A 13,992-nucleotide genomic window follows, 5' to 3' on the forward strand; every position below is an offset into this window, starting at 1 on the left:
GTCCGTGATCTCACTTGTAATTTGTAATTAAAGGGTTATCGATAGCCCTGTCTTTTAGTTTAGTTGTAGAAGAGGGCTATGCTGAACTTCTGGCTTTTCCAATTGATTTTGTGTTGACACAGTTAAGTAATGTGAACATTGACTTTTTAAAATGCCTGGGCCTTCAAGGGAATGGGAATAAAAAGCCCCAAGCACTAGCAACTTTATTCAAATACATTTCAAAGATTCATCTTAAAATTAACAATTGTAAACAACATGTGACAGGCTGCTAGAACCAGTGGGCCCAGTTCCTCATAAGCTCCTAGAAACCCCCTACTCTCTCCGTGTGTGTTCCTGAGTGTGCGTGTTAGCCATGCATGTCCTTAACAATAGAGCTGTGTGGGCTGGGATAATGACTTATCCTCGTGCCCGTAACGAATGGAGCTAGAGGCCAGACAATCAATCAAACAGCTCTACAAGTCAACAGATTTGTGTGTTTTCCATTTTACAATCCTATTTTTCCTTTTCTCTCTCACCTACGCACATATAGTACACTCACCCTTTCATTCTGTACTCTATAAGTCAGGTGGTCAGGTTTTCATTTAACACAGATCTGCTAATGACACTGTCCTCCTCTCACCTCCTGGATATTGCATCATACACCAAAGTATTCGCTATGCCCTGCTGAGTAAGCCAGCAATATTTACACATGTGTACGTGACACAAAGTCACACCCACAATTACATACTCTAGGTGACTCCTCATGTTGCTTGTTTAATGTGCAAGTATATTTTTTTTTACCTCTTAGCTCGGGATCTGTGGTCTCCTCCCTGTAGCTAAAAACTTGTTTTGATTTTTCGGTTAGCTAAACCTCACCAATCCTGTTGTTTTGCATCTATGCATGAAAGAAGTGAAAATTCAAACAGTCTGAAATTAAGACCTGAAACAATGCCATAAATAGTTATTCGCTGTATTTGCTTTTCCACCTAGTAAAGACCTTTTTTTTTTTGCACTGCTTTCCTAAAGAACCGATCAAAAACTTTACATCCCTAAAAGTAATAAATCCACTTCTACTATGATAATTGAAGTTTAATTAGATTTGGGGCAGCATCATTTATTTTGTTTTTAAATTGGTTTATTAAAAATATATTTAAAAGTCCTTAACCTTGTGTGTATGATTGTGAAATTGTGTTTTTAGGTGTTAGGCAAGATAGGTGTTTTCAGCAGTCTCTTTAAACAGGAGCAGACACACACACACACCCCTTGGACTCCCGACTGCTGCCAAGATAATGTAGAGATTTCCGGCCTTGGGAGAGGTAGAAAGGATCCCCGCTTTATCTTATTGGTGGTGGCTACCAGCACCAGCATGCCACTGCACAAAGCATTGAGTGTATGAGGCTGTCAAGTCAGGTGCAGAGCAATGATCCCTGCCCAAATAACCCCAGAAAGGTCTTGTATTGTGTGTGTGTGTGTGTGTGTGTGTGTGTGTGTGTGTGTGTGTGTGTGTGTGTTTATATATATATATATATATATATATATATATATATATATATATATATATATATATATATATATATATATATATATATTGTTGATTAGAGAGAGAGAATATTACAAATCTATATATATATTACATGTTACAATATTACAAATATATATATATATATATATATATATATATATTATTGTTGATTAGAGAGAGAGAATATTACAAATCATCTTCAAATTATTATGCCTGTTGTATCATCAAGAAATCCGAGCTTGCTGTTCTACTTTCAGAGTAATCCATTTGCTGCCCGATCTATATAGTCCATCATAAAAAAAATAGCTTTTTCCATAATTTAATGTTAATGTCAATTCATCACTTTATGCTCTGCCTGCTGTCAGTCCTTCATACACATGTGGCCCTACAGATTTAATCATCACATCCATGTCTTTTTATTTGTGGTCTTATTTTGGGCTGCTGCCCCTTCATCTTAGGTTTAACACTGTAGAATTGTTTTTTGTTGTATTTTTCTAGAAAGGTATCCTTTAAAAGACCTATTAACATATGGCAATGCGTTGTACAATTGCAGGAAATGTAAACCAGATGTTTGTAATAGTATAACAAACTCCTTTTAAAGCTGTCAGATTAAGACAAAAAAAGGAAGTTTAAAGGAAAAGTAAGGGCAACTTGTACCTATAATAGTATAGGCGGAGCAGGGAGTGTTACACATTTTATAGGCAGGCTGAGCAGCTGTTTCTGTCTCTGGTTTCATGTTTCATGTCATGTAGTCTATATCCTTCACGTTCCACTTCCGGGATTCCGATTGCTGACTGCTCCTCAGATCTCTGCAGGGTAAATTGAGACAGCTAGCTAGACTATCTGTCCAATCTGAGTTTTCTCTCGCACTTCTATTTTGCAGCGGCTCTGTGCAGAGTTTAGAACCGCCCATGTGGATTCTGATTAGTTTAAAGTAATGCCATTAAACCAGAGCATGTTTTCCTCCCATCCCTGAATGCTATGTGGAGTAGCCAGACCCTCCTTCAGGGCGCTTTGGAAGAGGGTCTGGCAAAGCGAGACTACATGTCAGCTCCCTTACATTTTACCAGATTTATTAGAGAATGTAGTTGCACCAAAAGGAAACTTGAGGTGCCGAGTACGTGCATGTCTGCATGTCTTGTGTTTGTGTGTGTGAATGATGTGGTGTACTGGTATGTTGGTATTTCTGAAGCTGGATCTGTTAAAAGCCCCCGAAGCCTCGCTAGCTTAATGCCAGGCTCCTGTCTACTGTCCAAACAATATTATCCAACCTTTAAACCTGCTTAACTTCTTTAGCTGCCCTAATTAGCTACTTTCTATCTGCTGATGTTTAATCTAATAAAGATAAAAGATGAATGTATTTAGTGAGGTTGCTACATTATCCAGCAATTTATTGCATAACATTTAGACACTTTGTAACACTTTGTAAAGTTTGACAGTGAATTCATGTCCTTTGGAACAGCAAACAGCAAAATAATCACAACCAAAAGTCCACTTACTGTACTCACTTGTTCTGGAGCTTTTAACCACACAGTCTTCTTGAGCAGATTGAATTTGCCCAGTTGCCATGGAGCTGTTGATGTTTAAACTTTCATGCCACAAATCTTGCCAATGTGTGGCATTATTAAAACAAACACTTTTTTTTTGCATTTATATAAGATTCCTAAGTCAGTAATTCAAGATTTTGCTGTGTGTGTGTGTGTGTGTGTGTGTGTGTGTGTGTGTGTGTGTGTGTGTGTGTGTGTGTGTGTGTGTGTGTGTGTGTGTGTGTGTGTGTGTGTGTGTGTGTGTGTGTGTGTGTGTGTGTGTGTGTGTGTGTGTGTGTGTGTGTGTGTGTGTGTGTGAGAATCACACTGTGACTTTCCCTGGGCAAGGGGCTGCTAGCTGAGTCTGGCAAGCTCTCCCATCTGTCTGTTTGTCTGTTTAGGAGAAAGAGTCGGCCCTAATCCGACCATTGCCCGCGTTTGGCCTTGTTTTGAAAATGCACAACTCTCACAGGGAGAGAACACATTTTCATCCCGTTTTGTGAAACTCGGCCATCGTATTTCAACATGCTTGTAAACAGTAAAAAATTTTCCAGAGTCGGAGTTTAACATCCTCTCAGATGTCTCATGGAGGAGCAGACCTATGGCTTTCCCACAGCTGTCTGTAGATAGAAACTCGTCTTTCATCATCATCATTATCATCTCTTTGGGAGTTTTCATGATGTGCTCAAATTGCCTCCATTTGTCTTATTAACTATCCCATTGTTGGCATTGTAGAGTGATAGAAGGGCCATTTTCCTTTGCTTTGTATTCCCAATAGTGTCACAGCCTCCCCCCGTAGGATGTTAAAACACTGATCATTTGGAAAAGAGGTGAATGGCTTTTTCTGGCACAGGGCCAGAAGATCCACCGGGAGACTTACCTTTTTTAAAGATGTGGTTTATGGCATTTTTTGCTGTATCAGTAACCAGCACAGCCTGACAGGGCCAGCGAGGGGCCAAGGATGAGGTGATACACTAGGACTGAGGGCTCAGTTGCTTAAGGACTGGGGCCACATAATGATATGAAAGGCCATACTCACCACAAACAAAATAATAAAATAAATAAATATATATATATATATATATATATATATATATATATATTGCACTTTGGGCCTGTACATTGACAGATGATTCCTGCTATTAATCATGCAACTACAAGCAATAACAACCAGCTTGGACTGTGTCAAAGTTTGAGTGTGCTTATTTGAAATTAGACTCCTGACACAGATTTGCTCTGACTGCAAAATAAACTTGCCAGCTTCGGACCAACAGGCAAACACTGTTTAGTACGCTCACTTTTAAATGCCTGCTTCAAATTCCTTCTTTTATTTAGTTTGAATAGAGGTCCTCACTGTAAGAACCTGGTTTGGTTAGAAGCGTAGCTTTCAAGAAATATAGTATATTAGTATTAGTATTTACTATATATTGCATATATATCATTGTTTTAATTGTTTTTTTATAAGCTGTTCAGAATGGCATGTTTGAAATGGCCCGATATAAACTAAAAGCTGCCAATAGGAATGTTGTGTGTGCATGATGAGTATGTCAGACCTTTGAGATACAGAGGTGCTAGATGAACAGATCACTTGTGTATATACAGTGCCTTGCGAAAGTATTCGGCCCCCTTGAACTTTTCGACCTTTTGCCACATTTCAGGCCTCAAACATAAAGATATAAAACTGTAATTTTTTGTGAAGAAGCAACAACAAGTGGGTCCCAATTATGAAGTGGAATGAAATTCATTGGCTATTTCAAACTTTTTTAACAAATAAAAAACTGAAAAAGTGGGCGTGCAAAATTATTCAGCCCCTTTACTTTCAGTGCAGCAAACTCTCTCCAGAAGTTCAGTGAGGATCTCTGAATGATCCAATGTTGACCTAAATGACTAATGATGATAAATAGAATCCAGCTGTGTGTAATCAAGTCTCCGTATAAATGCACCTGCTCTGTGATAGTCTCAGAGGTCCGTGTAAAGCGCAGAGAGCATCATGAAGAACAAGGAACACACCAGGCAGGTCCGAGATACTGTTGTGGACAAGTTTAAAGCCGGATTTGGATACAAAAAGATTTCCCAAGCTTTAAACATCCCAAGGAGCACTGTGCAAGCGATAATATTGAAATGGAAGGAGTATCAGACCACTACAAATCTACGAAGACCCGGCCGTCCCTCTAAACTTTCAGCTCATACAATGAGAAGACTGATCAGAGATGCAGCCAAGAGGCCCATGATCACTCTGGATGAACTGCAGAGATCTACAGCTGAGGTGGGAGACTCTGTCCATAGGACAACAATCAGTCGGATACTTACACAAATCTGGCCTTTATGGAAGAGTGGCAAGAAGAAAGCCATTTCTTAAAGATATCCATAAAAAGTGTCGTTTAAAGTTTGCCAAAAGCCACCTGGGAGACACACCAAACATGTGGAAGAAGGTGCTGTGGTCAGATGAAACCAAAATCGAACTTTTTGGCAACAATGCAAAAGCGTTATGTTTGGCGTAAAAGCAACACAGCTCATCACCCTGAACACACCATCCCCACTGTCAAACATGGTGGTGGCAGCATCATGGTTTGGGCCTGCTTTTCTTCAGCAGGGACAGGGAAGATGGTTATAATTGATGGGAAGATGGATGGAGCCAAATACAGGACCATTCTGGAAGAAAACCTGATGGAGTCTGCAAAAGACCTGAGACTGGGACGGAGATTTGTCTTCCAACAAGACAATGATCCAAAACATAAAGCAAAATCTACAATGGAATGGTTCACAAATAAACATATCCAGGTGTTAGAATGGCCAAGTCAAAGTTCAGACCTGAATCCAATCGAGAATCTGTGGAAAGAACTGAAAACTGCTGTTCACAAACGCTCTCCATCCAACCTCACTGAGCTCTAGCTGTTTTGCAAGGAGGAATGGGCAAAAATGTCAGTCTCTCGATGTGCAAAACTGATAGAGACATACCCCAGCGACTTACAGCTGTAATCGCAGCAAAAGGTGGCGCTACAAAGTATTAACTTAAGGGGGCTGAATAATTTTGCACGCCCAATATTTCAGTTTTTTATTTGTTTAAAAGGTTTGAAATATCCAATAAATTTCGTTCCACTTCATGATTGTGTCCCACTTGTTGTTGATTCTTCACAAAAAATTACAGTTTTATATCTTTATGTTTGAAGCCTGAAATGTGGCAAAAGGTCGAAAAGTTCAAGGGGGCCGAATACTTTCGCAAGGCACTGTATAGCTTGTGATAATGCAGCTAAGGCATCAGGTGTTTAAGTAATAGAGCGAGTTTATTTGCAATGTCAATCCTACTCAGTCATGGCTGAAAATCAAATTATCTACCTGCTTGTACCCTTTTTTAACCTTTGTGTTATTATTATGCTACATACTTCTATGTACAAGAAGAGGCAGAAGTATGATAGACATGTAGAGTTTGAGGGGTTGAAATGCCCACTGAAGGCCTATTTGTTGGATTTGTTCACTGTTTTTTCTTCCAAAAATGCAGCTCTATTTATTTCTGCATAGGTGAAACAGCCAATTCATATACTACAGGCATAAAATGATCCTTGTCTCTCTCTCTCTCTCTCTCTCTCTCTCTCTCTCTCTCTCTCTCTCTCTCTCTCTCTCTCTCTCTCTCTCTCTCTCTCATTAGTTTACAAAAAAACACAGCTCTATTTATTTCTGCATAGATGAAACAGCCAATTCATATACTACAGGCATAAAATTATCCTTGCCTCTCTCTCTCTCTCTCTCTCTCTCTCTCTCTCTCTCTCTCTCTCTCTCTCATTAGTTTACAAAAAAACACAAGTCACATCACACTCCCTCATAGTCTGCAGCCATTCTTCCACTAACTGCTTTTTTCCCCCCGTTTTTAAGAACTTTTTTCTTCTGAGCCCTAGCTCCATCACTTTCTCTTTCTAGAAAAATATAAAGATACTGATCAGTTTATTTTACTGGCTGGATTATTTGTCTGTCTGATGCTGCCCTGCAGATATTTGGCTTCATGGGAGTAAGTAGAGCAGAGTGGCTTTGGAACAGCATTGGTTTGCTTTCATAAAACCCAGGACACCAAAGGAAAGCAAAGGCCTGCTCTGGCTTGTGATGGCAGAAGGGCAAATCTCAAGAGCAGGCAACAGAGGGAGTGGGAAGTGAAGAATGAGGAACAAAATAAAAGTGAGTGCTGCAGAAAGAGAACTGACCGCTCTGTTCAGGGCTCTCTGCCATTTTAATCTGCGTTCCAAGTTTCAAGACATGTTCCTTTCGGTTTGATTTCATTCCCATCTGTCTTTTGTTGCCTGTTTTACTTCTGAGTTATATATCAAAGTCTTTGTTAACTTGTGACTCCCTTTTCATGTTTAAGTCGAAGAGAACAGACTTAGTAGACGACATGCAGAATAAACCTTTCTTACTTGATTTGATCTGGTTTCCCTTAATATCCACAGAGCAAGCAGGCATCTCATTTGTTCATGAGGCTCAGGAGATGACATGTCTTTGTGATTCTGGAGAATCAAAACCTCAGTCTAGCGGCTAGCCTAGAGTGGTTTGGATTGTTTAGATATGAAGCTATGATTTCAAAGGATGTCAGCCAAAAATACAAGAGTATTTCAAGGGAAAACAATGCAACTACTCGGCTGACTTCTCTTGCTCTGGCTTCAACTCATGACTCGAATGAAAAGCGACAAGCGTTTTTATACGGAAGCAGTGTTTTCAGGCAGAAGGGACTATCTTCTTTGCTGTCCTCACTAGAGGAGGGGGTGGGGGGGATCTAAGGCCTGTACTGAAGAGAGACTGCCCTGCATTCCCCTAGTAACAACATTGTTATTGGAGGGGAATGACAGAAGTTGTGAGGGAAGTTGCTATAGCTACAAGTTAATTTGGTTTTGTAACCTAAAGTGACAGTGGGCTAATAAAGTAAAGTACTGCTAGTTGTTAGCCAGTTTGCCCAGAGACATGAACATTAGAAGTGTTGTGTATTCTATACTATAATTTTCTTTGACATATTGTCATCTGTTTTAATAGCATTAGGTGTGCAACCAATATTTGAAGAATGTAATGTAGTAGTATTATTATTATTATTATTATTATTATTATTAGTAGTAGTAGTAGTAGTAGTAGTAGTAGTAGTAGTAGTAGTAGTAGTAGTAGTAGTAGTAAGGGTAAAATCAGTAAGTTGCTAATAGATGCAACTTATCTTGGCTTGTTGAAGGGTTTTATGGTGTAAAGCCAGGAGAAGGCTTGTCTGTGTGTGCGCACCTATCTATTATCCAATTTACACCAACGTTTACCTGTGTGGGGCTCACCAACACACGTAATGACCTACAATATCCCTGCTGTTTCCACAATGTGGGCGTGGAATGAACGTCAGTTAGTGCATCATGATCTGCTCTGTCATCAGCCAGTTAATTGCTTGTGCTGCGTCAACATTTTTTCACTTGAGGAGCGAGCGCTGCAAGCACGGCTCTGATCTTAATGTCCATTTAGGTTGCTGCACACGGGGCGACCCTTTTTCACTAACGTTTAACTTGCGAGTTTACTGTAAAAGTGGAATATGTGTATAGGATCCTGTCTGTGTAGTTTAAGAGAGATAATGCAGATGTGAGGAGTCAGACACCACAGAGGGAATCATGTCTTTTGCTGTGTGTGTATATCCTCTATTATTTTGCCGGAACAAAGCTATTCGTTGTTTGTGCATGGTCCTAAGGCTACAGATTGCATTCGAGGATCAAGAGACAGAGAGGGCTTTTTGTCCCGGGTCTGAATAGCCATTACACTCAGCCCACATTAAAGAGACACGGCTCCTGCCTAACTGCCTCTCCCTCTCCAGGGTGTTCAGAGCCTGGGTATGAAAGGAGCAACAGGTGTATAGATGGCACACACACATTGCATGCATAGATGGTGACAACATAACCTGATGTTCACCCACATTTTTATATCAATATAATTGTATGTATTATGTGTTGTACAAAGATTTTAGAGATAACAACATTTGAAAGAGTAAGCGATCAGGACAGAAGTAGGGGATCACATCTGTGTTGGGCTGGGGAGGCTGACTGTTGACTGCCAATCATGACCATCTGCCTGCAGAGCGAGCAAGGGAAGTGAGATAGAGAGAGAGGGGGAGTCGGGACGGCGGACATTACGTAATACAGTGGAGTCGAGGCAGGCTGATGGGGGATGGAGGGATTGCGGGATGGAGAGCAGTGCGTGTTCTATTAATAGTAGGTATGAATGGGGCAGCTGTCTGGGCTGCACAGCGGGCAGACGATCATCAACACCAGCCTGGTCAGTTCTAGCAGCCCCTGTCACTATGTTACCTCATTGTACAGGATATACTAGTTTGACTACAACATACCATTCACTGCACTGTTTCTTTTTATACTGGTTTGTGCACTGATAACTAAGTCACATTTCCTCAAAAGCCTTCATCTACATCTTCAAATATGATTTCCTATGCTTTTGGATAACACACACACTGGCTCATCTACATGAACAGTGCACAGTCCAAATTCCCTTTAGAGCCCAGCAGGATCCCTAGAGCCTTAAACAGGCTAAAAGGAAATGGGAGAGAGAGAGATGCATATCAGAACACGTGACAGGGAAATGTATGGTTAACAATTCTCTTGTGGTTTTGTGGTTTCCATCACGCTCTGTCAGCCTCCCTCACATTGTTTCTCTCTGAGTGTGCATGAGGATGAGCGATGCGAACATATGTTTTAGAGATGAATAAATGAAAAGCTTTGTCTAAGGACAAGTCTCATGACTGGAAAACATTACTTTGGTGTGCGTACCTCATCCGCTGGGTGCATTTGCATTTGTTTGTGTTCGAGAGAGATGAAGAGAGAAACAGTCACAGAGGCAGTTTAGAGTCAGTGTTTGCTGAATGTGTAATCCTATCACAACTCAGAGTGGTGTTTGAAAGTTGATTTTGTGGACATGTGTTTGTGTGACAGTGTTTTTTGACTCTTTTACTGCTAAGGTCATACACCAGTCCCAATGCCAATCTGAGGCACGCAGCTGCTTTGGATATGAAGAAGCCGGCGTACATGCATACAGTACATAGAGACACAAATACACCGTGATGCCTGTTTTGGGGCTCATGGCAATCACATTGGATGGATAAGTGCTATTTAGAGTGACCACCACTGGTGCTGAGAAGGAGATCAGAGATTGTTGTTGGCGGTGTACAACCCTAGTGAAAACTACACCTACCATATTGAACTCTGCACATCTATGAATCATCCTGATAAAAAACTGATAGGCTTTGTGGTCAGCCAACTCAAAACAATGAAATCTACGGATACTGCTCAGCCCCGTCCATTCTGTCTTCCTTTTCTCTTGACCTTCTAAACCTTCTTCCAAGCAGTCTGCGCGACACCAACGATATTTATTTCCTGGTAGACCTCTAGTAGTGTGTTGTCCAGGACTTAAAGTGATATATTGGGTATTTCTTTTGAGAATAAAATAATCACCCCCTATTACCTGTAGACTTGTAGGGTTGCTGCAAATATGTTTACAGTGTGCTCCTTTACAGACCGCAAGAGCTCGGGGGTTGTGGGAAGTCGTGTTCTGGTAAACTGAGACATGGCTGTGCCAAAGAGGTGGGATACACACGCAGGGAGGGAGAGTTATTAGATGAGGTTAGGCAAAAAAACTAAGATGAAAAATACACATTAGGAAGTTCTTTACACCACTGATAAACACGTCACGTTTTTAGCCATGTGTGTATGGGCTGCTTGTTGGTTTTCAAAGTTGTGATGTGTTTCGTGGCAGTTGGCCTGGACCTTAAGTGGACTTTTTCTAAGCGCAATGTGCGCATTAAACCAGACAGATCCTGGGGATTTCTACTGGGCTGGTAACTGGAGCAGAGGTGCTGTGTTAAATATAGAGGGAAGGCCCAGTCATCTTCCCAACAATAGCAGAGAGCCCACTATAGTACTCGATGGGGGTGGGGGTTGAAAAACAGCAACACCATCATATCACCATCTGCAGTATCAAAGTCCAAATGTCCTCTCATGACCTGGTGTGGAAATCTACTGTGTTGGAAGTTTTCTTCCAACGGGTATCCAACTAATAATAAGTTAAGCTTGAAAATCATCCCACAAAAATACTCAGTCTGAGGCTGGACCCATTGTGACCTACTGCACCTTGAATAAAATGATGGTCATCCAAATCTTATCCGTTCATTGCACACAATACACAGATCCACACATGCTTGGGACTTTTCCCCATTCTGCACTCTGAGCTTGTTGCTGCTACTTGTGTCTCAGCTCAAAGACTGGTTGGCTTGTTGACTTTAACTGGTCCATGGGTTGGGCCGCTGCCAGAGGGGATGGTTCTTGGCTTAGCCAAGGCCAATAGAAGAGGGAGGAAGGAAGGTAAGAGGGTGTGTGTTTTGTGTGCGTGGGTGTGGGTGTGAGAGAGTGAGTGTATGGTTTTGTTTGTGCATGCACTTAAGTTGGTTAAATTCTCCTACCAGAAGCTTTTACAAATCGTGTCATCGTTAAATTTACTGCATGCCATAAACGTGCCATGGTTGGACTGAAAGGCTCCTGTAAACATCCAGATTTGGGGAGTCAAAAACCCAAAACACCCTTCCGCCCACACACACACACACACACACACACACACACACACACACACACACACACACACACACACACACACACACACACACACACACACACACACACACACACAGCCCAACTTTGTTGACAGCGATCTCTGCTCCCGATCACCTCATTCTGGGCACTAAATAGAGGCATCCTCAGTTTAACTTACTCCAAAATAAAGACTCTCATAAGAAGATGCAGACAAATTTACTGTTGAGTCGGTGCGATGGCTCTTTATTTCTGACCTCCACTCCCACCAAGTTTAATGGCGACGTAAATTAGTTATTTCAGAGACTGACGAGAAGTTATAGAGAGAGTAGTGGACCGTGTCATTTAGAGTATCTGCAGGCACTAATGTGATCATCATGCTGTTATCTCTACAAGATGGTTTTATGATGGCAGAATGTGGCAGCCATCTGCTTCTAACTTGGGGTAAACAATATCAAAGTCAGTCTGATAGCAACAGTAGATTCACCACTGTCAGCATGAGTAAGAGTCAATTGGCAGTTGGCCCTCTGAGAAAATGGTAACACAAAGTTTACAGATATTACAATGAAAAACGTTTGATTTATGAATTGAATACTAGTGATATAAATAAATCAATGAATATGTATCAAATGTCATTAGTGTTGTTAATTGCTTAACACACACACACAGACTCGCACAACAACCAGATTTAATGAATCTGTGGTGGAGTATCATGGTTCTGCCGGGAATCAGAGTAAGGAAAAAGCTCTGTCAGTAAATCAGAGTGGTGGTGGGGGGGGCAAGGTGGTGTGTGTTGGTATTCCTCTGTGTGGTTGTGTGAGAGAGGGATAAGTGATAAAGTTTGAATCCTCTCTGGAATCAACTAATACTAATACAAGTCAGCTAGCCGACTTTCCAGTATGCTTTTTTCTGTTTTACTAACGCACACACACGCACGCAAAACAGATATGCATGACTGTCAGTGGTATGCTATGAGTATACCTTTCGGCACCACAGGCAGGCCAAATAGTCAATTTTCTTTAACTCCACAGTCAGCTGACAACACGTCTGTGTTTGCAACAAACTGATAAAAGCAGCACAGAAATGTTATTAATGAAGAGACAGAGGCCCACGAATCAAAAGCATGTCCCTGGCTGGCCCTGTTTAGTGCTGAAAACAAGTCTAATTCCTGAAACAGGACACGGCTAATCTTGTTATCTCTTTATCTCTCATCCAGACTCTGTGTGTGTGTGTGTGTGTGTGTGTGTGTGTGTGTGTGTGTGTGTGTGTGTGTGTGTGTGTGTGTGTGTGTGTGTGTGTGTGTGTGTGTGTGTGTGTGTGTGTGTGTGTGTGTGTGTGTGCGCGTGTTCGCGTGCGTGCATGCGCGTGTGTGTATGTATGTGTTTTGTGCGTTTAACCACCTCTCCTCTGGCGATGTATTCTGTTTTATCTGTGGTATGGATATTATTCTTTGCATACTATGATTCTCTGCATGTTGGTATTTTATAATTATATTGTTTTGCCAATTGACTGCTTGTATTCAGAACACACACCGACACACTCACACTCAACCCATGTTTTGAGACGAAGAGTAAAACCAGCATCTTTTGTGGGGACAAGGCAGTTTTTATCGGATACATTCCTTCATGATCGGTTTGCTTCCCATCCAACACATTCTCATCAGGGTGGGAGCTGAAACGCTTTCTGAACTTTTTCTGTTTCTATAAAATGTCTTTTATATCCAATTTACAAGTGTCTTGTCACTTCTTAGAGTGGGTATGTGAGCAGGTACACACATGCTTGCTGATTTACAGTGTTTTTGGACTCGAGTGAAGTTTTTGAGGTGTGTGTGTGTGTGTGTGTGTGTGTGTGTGTGTGTGTGTGTGTGTGTGTGTGTGTGTGTGTGTGTGTGTGTGTGTGTGTGTGTGTGTGTGTGTGTGTGTGTGTGTGTGTGTGTGTGTGTGACTCTGAGTGGATCTCTGCCAGGGCTTAGGGCTTGGCTGAGAGAACGCCTCAAACCAGTTTACTCTGGTTGTGTAGTGTAGAAGTCTGGGGGCGGGACAGGGACCTCTTAAAGCTGCAGACCGTATCTCTGCCTCTGTCTCTCTTTGTTTATGTGTGTCTGTTTTGTGTTGCATCTGTGTAAATGCTTATTCATATGTTGGCATTTTACAGCATTTGGATTTGCAACTTAGCTGTACATAGTGGACATATATTCACCCCATTGTTGTTGGCTTTGACGCCTTTCTTTTTTGGGGATTTTGCATGAGAATTCTTTTTGTTGTGTGCACAAGTGTGTGGGTGAGTTCTTGGCCCTGCCTTAAATAACTTTCCCCACTTTGCTTTCAGGGACAGTAAAAGCAGAGGTGAAGAGTGCATTATAGAATAGATGAAG

At 41.3% G+C, this 13,992-nt stretch overlaps 1 protein-coding gene across 2 annotated transcripts in view; it reads left to right on the forward strand.

Moving 5' to 3' along the window:
* The window catches only part of si:rp71-79p20.2 (zinc finger protein 704), a 43,872-nt gene that overhangs the window by 11,119 nt on the left and 18,761 nt on the right, over positions 1–13,992 (forward strand). The window lies entirely within an intron of this gene.

The sequence above is a fragment of the Perca fluviatilis genome, chromosome 5 (genome assembly GCF_010015445.1).
Source record: "Perca fluviatilis chromosome 5, GENO_Pfluv_1.0, whole genome shotgun sequence".
Taxonomy (NCBI): Eukaryota; Metazoa; Chordata; class Actinopteri; order Perciformes; family Percidae; genus Perca; species Perca fluviatilis.